At 40.8% G+C, this 14,052-nt stretch overlaps 1 long non-coding RNA gene across 1 annotated transcript in view; it reads left to right on the forward strand.

Moving 5' to 3' along the window:
* Positions 1-2,296: 2,296 nt before the first annotated feature.
* LOC129533692 (uncharacterized) overlaps positions 2,297-14,052 on the forward strand; it is a 61,901-nt gene continuing 50,145 nt past the window's right edge. The window contains exons 1-2 of the long non-coding RNA XR_008680023.1: positions 2,297-2,600; positions 4,768-4,984. This is a non-coding gene — a long non-coding RNA (uncharacterized lncRNA). The remainder of the gene's footprint in view (positions 2,601-4,767; positions 4,985-14,052) is intronic.

The following is a 14,052-nucleotide window of genomic DNA, read 5'->3' on the forward strand; positions in this document are numbered from 1 at the left end:
CTTGCTAGGATTTGGGTGCATGGTGCTTAGCTTTGGTTAGTTCCCTTGGTCTTCCTTTCCCAAAAAGGAAACCTTCGCATGATGTGCATCACCTGGCAGTATTTGCAGGATAATTGCTCAGAACTAGAATATTGATCCGAATTTCTATATTACCCACCCCTTTTGTTCTTTCTGAGCTGCAGCCAGGGATTGCTAGATGATTCACAGGAGCAAGCCTAAAATGTGGGCAAAGACTTAAAAACAACTAGTGAGTTTAGAATTTAATGACAAATGTATGATAAGTTTTCAAATATGATTTCTCTCTCTCCAGTCCTCATATTTATTAAAAAACAAATCATCATAGGAACTGAGTGGTTTGCAAAACAGACTTTAGCTTTATACTTGGCCTGATTATTTGCATAAAGTGCAGCAAGAATAATTATTTCTACATAGGCCTTTTGGATTGGCTTTGATGGAATTCTGTTCCACAAGGAATCTCAGATAAGACCTTTTAAAGCCAAGCCCAACCATGGGTTTGTATCCTCAAATACCTGTGAGTTGGGTGATCCTCTCCTCTTAAGGTCCCAAGATAAACTTGAAGCTCCTAGACCTGTTAGTGACATTCTTTACTGACCACAGGTCAGTAACCCTGTACAGGGACTGTGTAGATGATAGTATGAGGCTAGTTTCCCCACTAGGCTTTTATTGACTCTGCAAGTCTAGATTGACTCCTGAAAGGGAAGCATACCCTTCCAGTCAAAGCCTTGGTAAAATTACTAGTTTTTCCAACTGTGTCCTGTTGCAAAAGAAAAATGGAGTCTTACTGCACTGATGCAAACAACTATATTGCCATAAGAATACTCACAGTTTCCAAATTCTAGAGAAACCAGGCAGAGAGAAACAAACATGCTGCAAATCTTGATCACAGGAGTGTATACCTTACTTAATTATTAAAGGCCATAAATAGCTCAAAATCAGTATCCTTGGCTCTGAAAAACTAAAAAAGGATCACCAATATTCCAAGCAAAAGTAAAAAGGTTTCTTCAGCTTTCTGAGTTCAGTCCATTTAGTTAACTCTGGTTTTGCTCGATATTCGTGAACATTTCAGCTCTTCATGAGTCTTGTACATTTTCCTTTATTCCAATGTTACAATCTGCAAAGTTATCAGAAACCTGATTGTCTCAAATCAGAAATTGTATCTGAAAGCACTTATCAGAGGCTTATACCCTGTTATAAACCATCTTTTGAAAATAATTAAAACAAGACAACAATTGTCTGTGAATAGCAAACTGTCCAGGGTAGTTAAAATTAGAAACACAATTGACAAAGAAGCTTGGTTATCCCTGTGGTTTACAATAACTTAACATAAAAACCTTAATTGTGATTGATAGCATATACTCAGACATTAGAATTTTAGAAATCCCATGCAATTTTGGAACATATATTAGCATTATTCACCAAGATATAACCTAAAGAAGACTGAGCATCATTTTGGCAATCCCATGTACCTAAACATGCCAAATAATCCTGTTTACCTCTCTTTTCTGGACACTTTAGGGGCCCTCTTAAGTATTCGAAAAGCCAGATGCCAGGGAAGACAATTTTGAAACTTTTCAAAATTTTGATTTTGAGAAGGCTGTTAAATATTCAAGGTTTAAAACACTTGACATTATGAGAGTTCCCGATTATCATACGTGATTTCTATTGCCAAAATGATGACTTAGAAATTTAAAGAAGCAAAAACCTTTTATAACCCCTTTAAATTTAGTTAATAAGTTCACACAGAGAACCTCTTCTGCAAGATTAATTTCCACAATTCTTCCACCACTTCTTCGGCTTTTCCTATCTTACTCAAAACTGAAGTTCAAAGCTGAACCCCTTCCAGCCAGCCGGCTGTGCAGGACCCTTGGGCTATGAGTCCCAGCCTCTGCAGGAAGGGGAAGGGGGAGACAGGACTTCCTGCTCACCTGTCCTTCTCAAAAAAGGAAGGAAAGGGCCTTTCTCCTGACAACCCCCCCACCGGGAGCCACCAGGTTTGGGGGCATCTTTCCCCCACCCTCAGAAGTCGGAGGATGAAAATGCTTAGGAGCAACAGTGAGAAGTTTTGAGTCCCCATTTCACTCACAGCTTCTCAAGCCTTCACGTTGTGCGTCAAAAATGTTGCAGGACTTTCCTTAGTTCAGCTAAAGATGGGGGTTCTTGTCCCTCCCACGGCCATGAAAATGAAAATTTAGGCTGGCCGATGGCTTAAAGGGTGAGTAAAGCAGGGTTTCATTGAGTGAAAAAGGAAAAACGGGGGAAACTCCCTCTGCTAGAGCACTTCCAGACCGGCAATTTGAATCCCAGGTTCCACACAGGAAGAGGAGGGGCCAGGTTCCTCCCTGCTGCAAACACGGTGAACTTCGGAGGCTCCAACTCAGTGGGCAGGCTTGTTGGAGTTTCTCCAGGGACCCCCTCCCACCTGGCTGTCTCACAAGGACAACATGTGGCAGGGAACGAAGACCATGATGGAGAAGACACATTTAAGCTGAGAGGTGTAAGCTGAGAGGTGAAGGGTGAGAGACCTGAAAATCCGACAAAAGAAGTCCCAGACAGAGGAAACAGTCTGAGTAACTTTCTAGGTGAGAGTGAGCATGACACAATTGAGAAACTGAACAGGGAAAGATGAATGAGCTAGAGTTCCAGGTATATGTGAGCAGCAAGAGCTGAGCTGGTGAGGTAGTAGGCACCAGGTGGTGGAGAACCTCATAAATGATGCAGTGGAATTAACACTGTATCCTTATAGGAATAGAGAGCAATAGAATGATTTCAAGATTGAGAGTGTCATGATGAAATCTATATTTTAGAAGTTGCTCAACTTACGGTTTGGAGAACGAATTGAAACAAATTAAATTGAGGAGACCACTTAAAAGACTGAGTAAGTCAAGTTTCAGAATTGCAAACAACCTTAGCTAATTTAAAAAGTTTGGCTAGGGCCAGGTGCGGTGGCTCATGCCTGTAATCCCAGGACTTGGGGAGGCCGAAGTGGGAGGATCCTTGAGCCCAGGAGTTCAAGAGAAGCCTGGGCAACATGGTGAAACCCTGTCTCTACAAAAAATACAAAAAATTAGGCAGGCATGGTGGCCCACGCCTGTAGTCCCAGCTACCCAGGAGGCTGAGGTGGGAGGGACACCTGAGCTGGGAGGTCGAGGTTACAGTGAGCCATGATCGCACCACTGCCACTCCAGCCTGGGCAACAGAGTGACATCTTGTCTCAAACAAAGTTTGGCTGGGAAGGTGAGATAATATAACAGTGGCTGGAGAGGACATTGGGTCAAAGGAGTTTTTTTGTTGGATTTTTAGTTTGTTTTAACACAGGAAAGAGCTAGTTCAGAATAAATGTCTAAAGATACATGAAAGAATGTAGCAAACCAAAATTGATATAGGCTATTAATTGGAACCCTCAACAAGGTGATTTTTAAAAAAAATTTGGCTAATATTTAGTGGGGATGGGAAACTGACTTTTAATATAAAAGAAATGGCATACCTTATTATTAAAATTCTGATTCAAATAAGGGATCTCTAAGCACTAAACGTTATACAGCGTTTAATTTATTTGGAATTGTCTTATATTTCAGAGACTTTTTTTTACTCAAACCTGGATATTTACTCATTCCAAATCTCTATGGATAAAAGTAACATAAGCATGTTAGCTACAGGTTTTGTTCAAAATATTTTAAAGTCCTTTTCTCCTAGATTCATGTTGGCAAGAAGTTTTCCAGTTTTTCTGTAGTTCTTTCTGTTATAATTTTCAAAATCAGGTAATATTTTGGGTGTATTTATTAGATAAGTCACTCTCTCCTGCAAAACAGTATTATTCTTTATGTTACAATGTACTCTACATTACAAGGATGGCAGCTTATGTAGGGGGTAGTTGTAAAGTCAAAGTGCTAAGTGATAGTAATGTTTTCTCAAATTAATCCTTGGGTATCCCTTACACTAAATATAAGTGGAGTGTCCATGGTTTGGTATATACACTGCTCTATGGTAATATGCATGTATACATGTGTAAACTAGACAGTGATGTCAAGGATATAATAGCCTGTACATATGCAAAGTATAATTCTAGAGTATTTTTAATTATGGGGTAACGAGGAGAATGAAAGCATTTTTTTAAAAGAAAAACAATAATGCTAAGTAAACCCTATACATTCTGAATATCTTTGTGTGACTCTGAGGATAATAATGGTGATTCACCACAGTGACTGATGCTGACAGTAATGATTACTCCAGTGTCTGTGATGAGGAATGAGATAATGAAGATGGGCCTTGTACACACTCCAGGGATTAGTTTTTCTCCTCTCTGACAGCACTATTTTGGGTCATATGAGCAGTGAGGGGACCTGCAGGCAGAATTGCTCATAATATTTAAATTGTTATTGGCTCAGCTCTCACTTTTATTCTTACTCTCTCTTTAGTGGTTCATATATAATTGATTTTATATAATCAAATACACGTTTGATATTTCTCCACTGTGTTAGGCTTGAGGATTTCACTTGCCTCCAAACAACTGTCAGCTGGCCAACTTCATTGTTGGCAACACTGTGATTCTACTTATACATCCTTGCATCCTGCAACAGGAAAGATCGCAAAAACTCATTTGTGATGGACCAGAGTCAGAGGAATATGCTTCTGTGTTTCATTTTGTTTGGTTTAAATTTCTATTCAGTAAGAAACAGGCCAATTTATGCTTTGTTTATATAGGAAAACCTAAATTAACTGTTACTGTTTTTCTCTAATTATTTCAAGGATGCTCTTCACTTCTTACAAATTGGCATGCCAGGCTGCTGCTCAGGTGATCTGCCTCTTGGACCGGCTCTGAAAATGGGACAATGATCAGTGCAAGATTCCTGAGATGCTGAGACACGATGGGATGGAGGAAAGCTATGGGACAAGTGGCCTTTCATAGGAGGAGGAGCTCCTTGTCAAATGTGAGGAACGAAGCAGGACAGGAGCATGAGAACAGGTAGGTGTAGAGATGTGGAGACTTCCCATTTGCTGAGATAGGTGAGAGAGTCAGAAGTTTGACAGGAATTTTGACATGGAAATGGGAAGACAGACTGACCAGGGAAACAAAGATTGCCAGGCTGTTCCATTTGAGAGCCCAGCTGAAGGTGATGACCATGCTTTTATGAGGACAGCAATCTGACCAGCTGTCAATCTTGCTGTAGCAGTCTTAGCAGGCTGGGTTAAGGTAGAGGAGCTCTTCATTTCAGGAAGGACAATATCAGAAACCTGAGGAGAGAACCAAATTACAAAAGACTAAGGAGTTAAGACATGAAGGTAAATGTCTTAGTTTATTCCTGCTGTTATAAAAAAGTACCTTAAATTGGGTAACTTATAAATAGTAGAAATTCTATTTCTCACTGTTCTGAAGCCTGGGAAGTCTAACAGATTCAGTGTCTGGGGAGGGCTTGCTCTCTGCTTCCAAGATGGCACCTTCTTCTTACTGCATCCTCACATGGCAAAAGGGCCAGTTCATCTTCTGAAGCCTTTTTTTTTTTTTGAGACCGAGTCTCGCACTGTCACCTGGGCTGGAGTGCAGTGGTGTGATCTCAGCTCACTGCAACCTCTGCCTCCCAGATTCAATCGATTCCCCTGCCTCAGCCTCCTGAGTTGCTGGGATTAGAGGCACCTGCCACCATGCCCAGCTAATTTTTTGTATTTTTAGTAGAGAAGGGGTTTCACCATGTTGGCCAGGCTGGTCTCGAACTCCTTACCTCATGATTCGCCTGCTTTGGCCTCCCAAAGTGCTGGGATTATAGGCGTGAGCCACCGCGCCTGGCCCTGAAGCCTCTTTTATGAGGGCATTCATTCCATTCATGAGTGTTTGGCCCTCACGACTTAATCACTCCCTAAAAAGCCCACCTCTTAATACCACCACAACGGGGATTGAGTTTCAACATGAACTTTGAAGGGACACAAACATCCAAACCCTAGCAGTAGGTGGATTAAAGAGTCAGGTAGACATTTCTAAGGCATTGGGGCATATAGGTGTGGAGGCCCCGGAGTGCTGACATGTGGAAATGCAACAGTCATGAAGCTGCAGTCATTAACGTAACTGACAAAACCTGTACAGCATAAAAAGGCTGTTTAATTTTATGCCAAGTCCATAATTTTTGCAGCATGTAGCCCTAAGCTTGTTCCAATTGCAAATATTAGTCATAAATTTTATGATCCAAATAGTGATTTCTACTTTTTGAGCACAGGGAAGGCTAAGCATAACAGGTTGACTTGGGGAGGAAGAGTCCCATTTCCTCGTGGGAACTGAAGGGCCTCTAATAGATGGTTCACTGCCCCTCTAGACAGACCTTAAGGGATTAAGTCAGCCCTCAAGTGAGTGTCTAGGAAACACAGCCATAGCTATGTGACTCACCTGGGAAAGCACTAGTTCCAGGCATGCTGGGACAGATGTCCTACCCCAGAGCATACAGTCAGTGTACTTTTAGTCAAGACTCAGGGAAGACACAAAAAAAAGGTCCTCTTCTTTTCTTGGTCACAGAACATAGAGGTGTATAAAAATCTTTACTTTAAATAAGTGGCATGAGACAAGAGGAAACTGGGCACTAGTCCTTGTTCTGATAGTTTCTGTGGAATGTAGAGGAAATTCTTTCACCTAGTGGCTGAATGGTGCAAGGGTTTTGTTTCTGGACTCTGAAGCCCCATGCTGTGGGTCCAATCCCACAGTCTCCATTGATTATAGTAACTGTATGACCGGGGAGTGTTATTCAAGCTCATGTATCCTGATTTACTTTTGTATACGATAGAAAAAATATTGGTTGTGGGTAGTAAATGAGATAATATTTGCTAAGGTACAGTGCTTGGCACATAGTGAACACTTGGTAAAGTCTGATGCTTGTATGGGTCTGTTTTCTCTAAAATGAAGTTCTTGGACTACTATCCTTTTTTTTTTTTTTTTTTAGCTCTGAAGCTCTACGATTCTGTGATGAAAATAATTTTTTATTATTGTTCCATAGTAGGAGTCAGCAAACTTTTTCTGTAAAGATCTATAGTCTCTGGCATTACTACTCAATTCTGATATTGTAGTGTGAAAGCAGCCACAGACAGTACTTGAAAGAATGGGCATAGCTGTGTTGCATCAAAACATTATTTACAAAACTAGGCTGTGGCTGAGAGTTGACCCATGGGAAGTTATGTATGTGCTGACCTTTGTTGTATAGAATTTTAAAAAGTGGAGAAAAGTGAAATGCAATTTGTAATGGAAAAAGGACACAGCAAATCATGTACTGTAAAATTGTATAAGCTTATAACATATTTGTGTAGCCCAAAACCTTTTTTTATATTGAGCATATGAAAGAAAGCAGATGCTCTACAACCAAAGTGGATAATAGAAATACAATAAACAGCATTCATAAGCTTAAATGTTTATAAACCTGGGCATAAATATATAAAATAAGTGAAATGGAAAAGAGTAGCCCAGAAATTCATATTTGCTACAAGTTGAAAGAAGACAGGAAGGTGGAAATCATGCAAAAAGCATAAGAAACTAAAGTTGTAGCAAAGAGCTAATGTTCCTTCTGACTCCATAATTAAAGAGACATGCATTACACCGGTTCAGTGACTTGCAGAGTGATTGCTCAAACTTCAAATCACATTTGATCTGATAGGGTCATCTGAATATTACAATGACTGAACTGTGGGCTACTCTCCTTATTAAGTTAGCCCAATGACTAGCAATCACCCAGCAATCAGGCCTTCATGGCATCTGGTACCTTGACAAACAATATCTGACTTTACAGTAGCTATACTTTCCATGAGCACAACCTGAAATTATGTTGGGAAAAGACAAAGAAGAAAAGTACAATAAGTGAAAAAGAGGCACGAAACAAGAAAGGTACAAATGAAGAAATAGTAATGTAGCAATGTAAATTAGAATCCAAATGCCTCACTGGGGCATCACCCTGGGAGACCTGGGAAATCACACACATGCTATAGCAAAGACCCTCACCATCCTCAGGTCTGTTGCAGCCCCCCGCCACCCCCAGCTGCTCCACGGATGTCTCTGTGCCACACTACATTTCTCCCCACTGCCAGGGATCCCCTGGGGTGGTTCTCTTAACTAGAGTTTACTCATTCTAGAAAGAGCAAACAGGATATTGTTTCAGCAAATAATTTACTCTTTGTCTTTTTCCTTCCTTTTATTTCACACATCCTAATACCTGACAGAAAACTCGATATCGACCTTTTTTATCTTGTGCCAAGGCTTAAACCCTTTAAAGAAATTGTGCCAGGTACCCCAGAGAGGAAAGAGAGAAAAGATAATGACTTTCAAGTCCAGCAGAAAAAGAAGGCAGGGATTTCCAGAGACCGTGTAAGGAGATGAACGTGAGAGGGTTTCTCTAATATTAGAGATCCACATATTGCTCCGTGGCCAACTCTGACAAAGGGAAGAGACCCCAAGGGTGGTTGCAGAGGGCACCTAAGGCTGGTCCTATAATCCAGTGCCCTCAGGTTGGCTGCTAGGGCTGATAGCCCCAACTGGACTGTAGCAACAGGCCATCTCAGTACGACCACAGCGCATGACCAGAATAACCAACCTGATGTTCTGACAATATATGTTTTTTGCACAGTCCTTGGAGGTGGGGAGTCCCATTGAGGACTGAAATTATATTTTCCACCAGCCTTGATGGAGGGGGAGCCAGGGCAGATTTCAACTGATTTAAATCTATGAGGAAACATAGTGATTCTTGAAAAATAGGATCTGTTGGCTGATATTCATATATCAACAAATATTTGGGAATGAGGGCTGGGAAGGAAGAGGAACTTTCCTAGTCTAATTGACACAGTCTCTGAATCTGAACCAGCAGGCTCCCTGGAGATCAGATCAGGTGTGTGGAGGCACTGTGACCACAGTGGCTGAGAAAGAGCAGAGGGCTGCCCTGTAAATCCTTCAGGGGGTAAAGGAGGGCCCAGGAAAAAACATGGAGAGTGGGTGGAGTAACATAATTGAAAACAGCTTGGAAAAGTGGGCCTAATTTTTTTTGAACTAAAAATGAGTAAAATGTCTTTTCAAGAACTGAATATAAAAATGAAACCAAGAGATAAAGAAAACTCACTATATTTAGTTGTTCACACACACACACACACACACACACAGCGAGAGAGAGAGCGAGAGAGAGAGAGAGCACTAATACAGTAGCCACGCAATACATTAAGAAAATCTTCTCCTCCTGTACATTTAATAAGTTATCTGGTTGTGTGATGATCCAGTGCTTGGAGATCGGGGGAGCAAGAGGCTTCCTGACCCGCTCATAGACCTTAAGAGCCTGCGGACCCATTTTACTGGAAAGCAAAACTACCGGGGGTCGGGGTAGGCAGTGTGGCCTCTTCTGTCTGCAAACACTGTGACTTCTTGAGGAAAGCACTCGGAGCAGAGGAAGGGAGAAGGACACTGTCCAAGCAGGCCAGGTTAGCTGAGTCAGCTTTGGCAATCTGGACAGCTAGTGTGGTAGGCCATTTTCACACCCACTTTCTGACCTAACTCATTTCCAGTGAGATCAGTGGGATCTAGGTAGCAAGTTACTTGCTTAATCCATAGATTTGGTGTAATCTTCATTGTTGTTATAAATTATACCAGTCCCCTTATGTATCTTATTTAATTATTGTAATCGTACATGATGTTAGGCTCGTTGTACATATTCTGAGCAATAAGCAATTCCCCAGAGTGACCAGTAGAGTAATTCAAACCAGAACCCACGCACTTACTTTCTCTTTATAATGCTGCTTCTAACAACACAGCAATATTTGCTTTCACCTGCATTCCACAGAGGTGGCACCAGTTGTGGGAAGAGATCAATGTCACAAAGCCACTGAAATCTGTTAAGGACCATGCAAGGTCAATGATAATTTATTTTGAAATGTCACATAAAGAAGAAATCATGTGAAAGAGAAAAAAAAGGGCCTTTTAGAAATAATTAAGAAGGGCTAATACTTAGCACCTGGAAAATATGAATTTATTTTTGTTATGTTAATATACTCATTATTAAAGCCCAGTTCTGCACTGGGAAGTCCAATAAGTTGAACAGGCTTTGAAAAGACGAATCCAGACAAAACCACTGACTTCGTTTTATAAAATTGCATTGATTACCGTTATAATGAAAGAAAACATGCGTAAGGTTAGAAGGCAGCAAAGTGAATCATTTCTATTTGAAGAATTAAGAATCCTTAGTACACAGGGATTATCCATTATCTGCAAATATGTTATTAGATTTTCTCTTTATGCATCCACCCTTTTTTTTCTTACAAAAACTGTCACAGATGTGGTCTTAAAATCCCTGCAGTGTTCAAAAGAAGCAATACATTTTTCTACTCCTGCAATGTGAGCCAACCATCAACAGATGAACTAAGCCCAATCACTCCATTCCCTTTTTTATGATATTAGCATACTGGTAGATTAGCAAAATGCTGTTAATACTGTCTATCTTTGTTCATTGGTTTAGTCATTCGGTCAAAAAATATTTAATGAGCATCTATATGTCCCAGGCACTGGAAAAACAGAGATGAATCAAATAGTGGACCCTGCCTACATGAAGCTGAATTTTGTAGTGTAGGTGCATGGAATAACAAAGAATTGGGATGATATTTTGAAATATTATGAGAAGTCACCTTCTTTCTCGGAAAATCTTTTTACTTTGTGGTCTTTTCACCATTTAACCAGGCAGAGAAACTTAGGCTGATTGCCTCAGAGAAGAAAAGACACAAAAGAATCCAGCCAGAACAGAGTCAAATTACTGGCTGAGAATATAAAAAGAAAGCCTGGAAAGCTTTAATTTCTAAGCACCTGGCCTTTGGGGGAGAGGGAGTGGAGCTTATCTTTTGTTTTATTTATTTTATTTTATTTCATTTATTTTATTTATTTCATTTATTTTCAAATTCTAAAACCTTGGCTCTGCTTCAGTAGAGTAAAACCTGGAAGACTGACCAGTTTCTACCAAAAACCAGGGCATGGGGTTGAATGTATAAAATGCTTTCCTGCTTCAGAGGAGAAAGACCCTTTCTGTGTTGAGGGAGGAGCTTTGAGAAAGTTGAGAAAGCAGAGCTAGAGTGTTCAGATGCAAATGTGGGGTCTGCTGAAACCTCTGCATGGAGGCTGAGGAGATGGAAGGGTGCCACCTAGAAACATTTAGGATCTGAGAATAGAAGGTGCCCTGCTTTCCATCTGGAGTAGCCCTGCTGGCCTTCTGTTTGGTCATTGCCTATGCCAAACTACATGTTAAATATTTTTAACATTTTCCTTACACTGGGGACTTTCAATGGGTTTTCATCAGAGGGTGTAATATGATGTGACTTGTGTTTTGAAAGATCACTGAGTGAAGATGAAGAGGATAGACTGGAGGAGGAATGCCCAGAGACCCACAGAAAAGCTTGGAAGCAGTGGTACAGGCTTGAGGGGATGGCAGCCCCAGTTGCGAAGTGTCAGGACTGACTCAAGTTCACTTCTCAGGGAGAGGAAGGAGAGAGACTGTGGGATTGCTCCCAGATTGCTGGCACAGTGGGCTGAATGGTGGTACCATTAACGGGTAGATAATTCAGGAGAAGGAGGGGGCTTAGGAAGGGAGATAACGAGTTCGGTTTTCATCTAGATGTGCTATGAAATCTTAAAAGTCCTTGAGAAATTGGAGAAATGTGAACTGGTTGATAATAAGGTAAGGAGGATTTGAAGCTAGTGGAACAAATAAACCCACTGTGTTTATTAATGAATCGTGATGCCTCTCAAGGGAGGTCTCTGGTTCTATTGGAGGGCTCTGCCCTTGGCCTATTTTTTCAAGAACTTGGATGTAGACACAGAAGATATGCTCACCAAATTGCTGTATGATGCAAATATTGAAGAAATAGATATTACAGTAGATGACTGAATTAAAAATTCAGAAGGCTGAAGCAATTGTCTGAAAATAACAGGATGACACTTAGAATAAATATAAAGTCTTACATTTAGGTTTAAAGCAAAATAAATGGCACAGTTACAGGATCTGAAGGTCTGGCTTGGCAGCAATTTCTCCCAACAATTAAATCGGGATTTTTGTTGGCTTAAACTTGATGATGAATCAACAGTGTGATGCAGCCACTTCAAGGCAACCCCCTCTCCAGATGTGTTGAAGAAGAGTTTAGAAGACCCATTTCCTAGCAAAGTTCCCTCAGTTTTTCAAAACTAAGTGTTTTTTAGAATAAAAATAGTTTAAAGAAGCCACAGATTAAAACCCAAGGCTTTTGGTCATTTATTCCAAACACACAAGGCAGGGAATTGCTCTCACTTGGTGGCTTTATGTCCCTGATTGCATCAATTCATCCAGAGACAACTCGTGCCCACTGAATAGACATGTGCTTTCCTGCATTTTCCAGGTCCTTTCAGCTGGGTTGGGACCATGTGACAGAGTTCTGGCAGATAGGAATGAGAGCAGAAGTGATATGGCACTTCTGGTCCTAGGTTTCTAACTGTTGCTCTGTCTCCCGTATCCTTGTTCCTCCTGATCAGAAGAACTTAGAGTCACATGTTGAGGTGCTGGCAGACAAGATGGAGAGAGCCTTCACCCCTGAGTCACTGGATAGTAGAGAGCTCTGCTGACCCACATGACTTCACATGAGCAAGAAGCAAAATTTTGCAGTTATTGAGCACCTGCAGTTTAGGGGTGTCTCTATTGTTGCCACTAGCATAACCCCCCAACCCTAAAAGCATTTATCCTTGAACATCACCTGGCAAAGGTGTAGCAATGGCTTAGCCCTTATACTTCTCTACAAGGAACTTCTGAGAAACTCTGCTTGTAGCCCCAGTTTTGAGGTTTTTGGTGGATAAATAATGTACTCGCACACAAAACTGATGGAACTCAATTTTAGTAACATGCTGAAGAAAACCACTCTTCTGGTCCACAATTCCTTTATATTAAAAAAAGTACCAATTTATACTAAGGCATTAAAAACATTTATTCATAAAATGTAACACACTTTGTGAATTGTCCCAGAGAATGTTCTTATATTGGCTCAGGGTTTTGACAGACCTTAAGGTCCCTTCCAGTTCATGAAGTAGAGCAGAAATTATAATGTAAGTATAATGGAGGAAATCTTAGAAGTCATCTAATGCTACCAAGTACCAGACTTTATAGAATAGGAAATTGAGCCTGAGAGAATTCGAGATATTTATCCCAGGTTTCTTTGATCTCCTGAATTCCATTTGCAGTGTTCTTCCCAGTACATTGTTTTAAAATTATAGCATTTAAAAGCAAACAATGACAACAACAAAAAACCCTCTTAACTCTTTTTACCTTGCAAGGAGCTGATTCCTTTCTCCTGAACCTCTTCCATCGTTATGACTCCATGAAAGGGGACAGAGAAGTTTCCTTAGGAACAAAGAGAGGAAAGAAGATGTACAGCAGATGGGGAATCTGGGCAAGCATAGAGCCTGCCTTATTCTCATACTGCATAACCTTTCCTGGTCTTTCCCCTCTTCCTCTTCAAGCCTTTTTCCTATCACACACATACACACACTACAAAATCTTTCTGGAACAGATACCTTATCTTCTTTCTCATTCCAGTTTAAACTTAGTCTAGGACAGTGATATTTTTAGTTCAATGGAGTTTTTATAAACTCTAGTTTATCATTTTAACCCCAGAGCATCCTTATCTCAAGGATCTTTCCCTATTCTCCACCCCCTAGTTTTAACCCTTTGCTGCAGAGCTTAGAAAGAAGCTTATTAGAATGATGATCCCTTGGTTAAACCAACGTCTCCTGCAGCTCATGTCATCATCTGCCAGGCTGTCACTCAGGGTAGCCAGTGGTAGCTCCATCATGGACAGATGTCCAGCTTGTGCTCACCATGTTGGGAAGCCCAGTGGTCAGTGCCATTTTTTCCTTTTTCCCTTGTACCTTCCTGCCCAACTGTTTGTTGCTTCAATTGGCAATCCCATGGAATGGCCAGCAGGCCCCTGTGTTTTTTCCTTCTACAGTCAGGTCTAGGTTCATGAGAATCCTAAGAGTCTCTGCCACCCTTGACTTGATTCCATGGGAAACCAGGAGAGTGA

This window comes from Gorilla gorilla, chromosome 4 (genome assembly GCF_029281585.2).
Source record: "Gorilla gorilla gorilla isolate KB3781 chromosome 4, NHGRI_mGorGor1-v2.1_pri, whole genome shotgun sequence".
Classification (NCBI taxonomy): domain Eukaryota; kingdom Metazoa; phylum Chordata; class Mammalia; order Primates; family Hominidae; genus Gorilla; species Gorilla gorilla.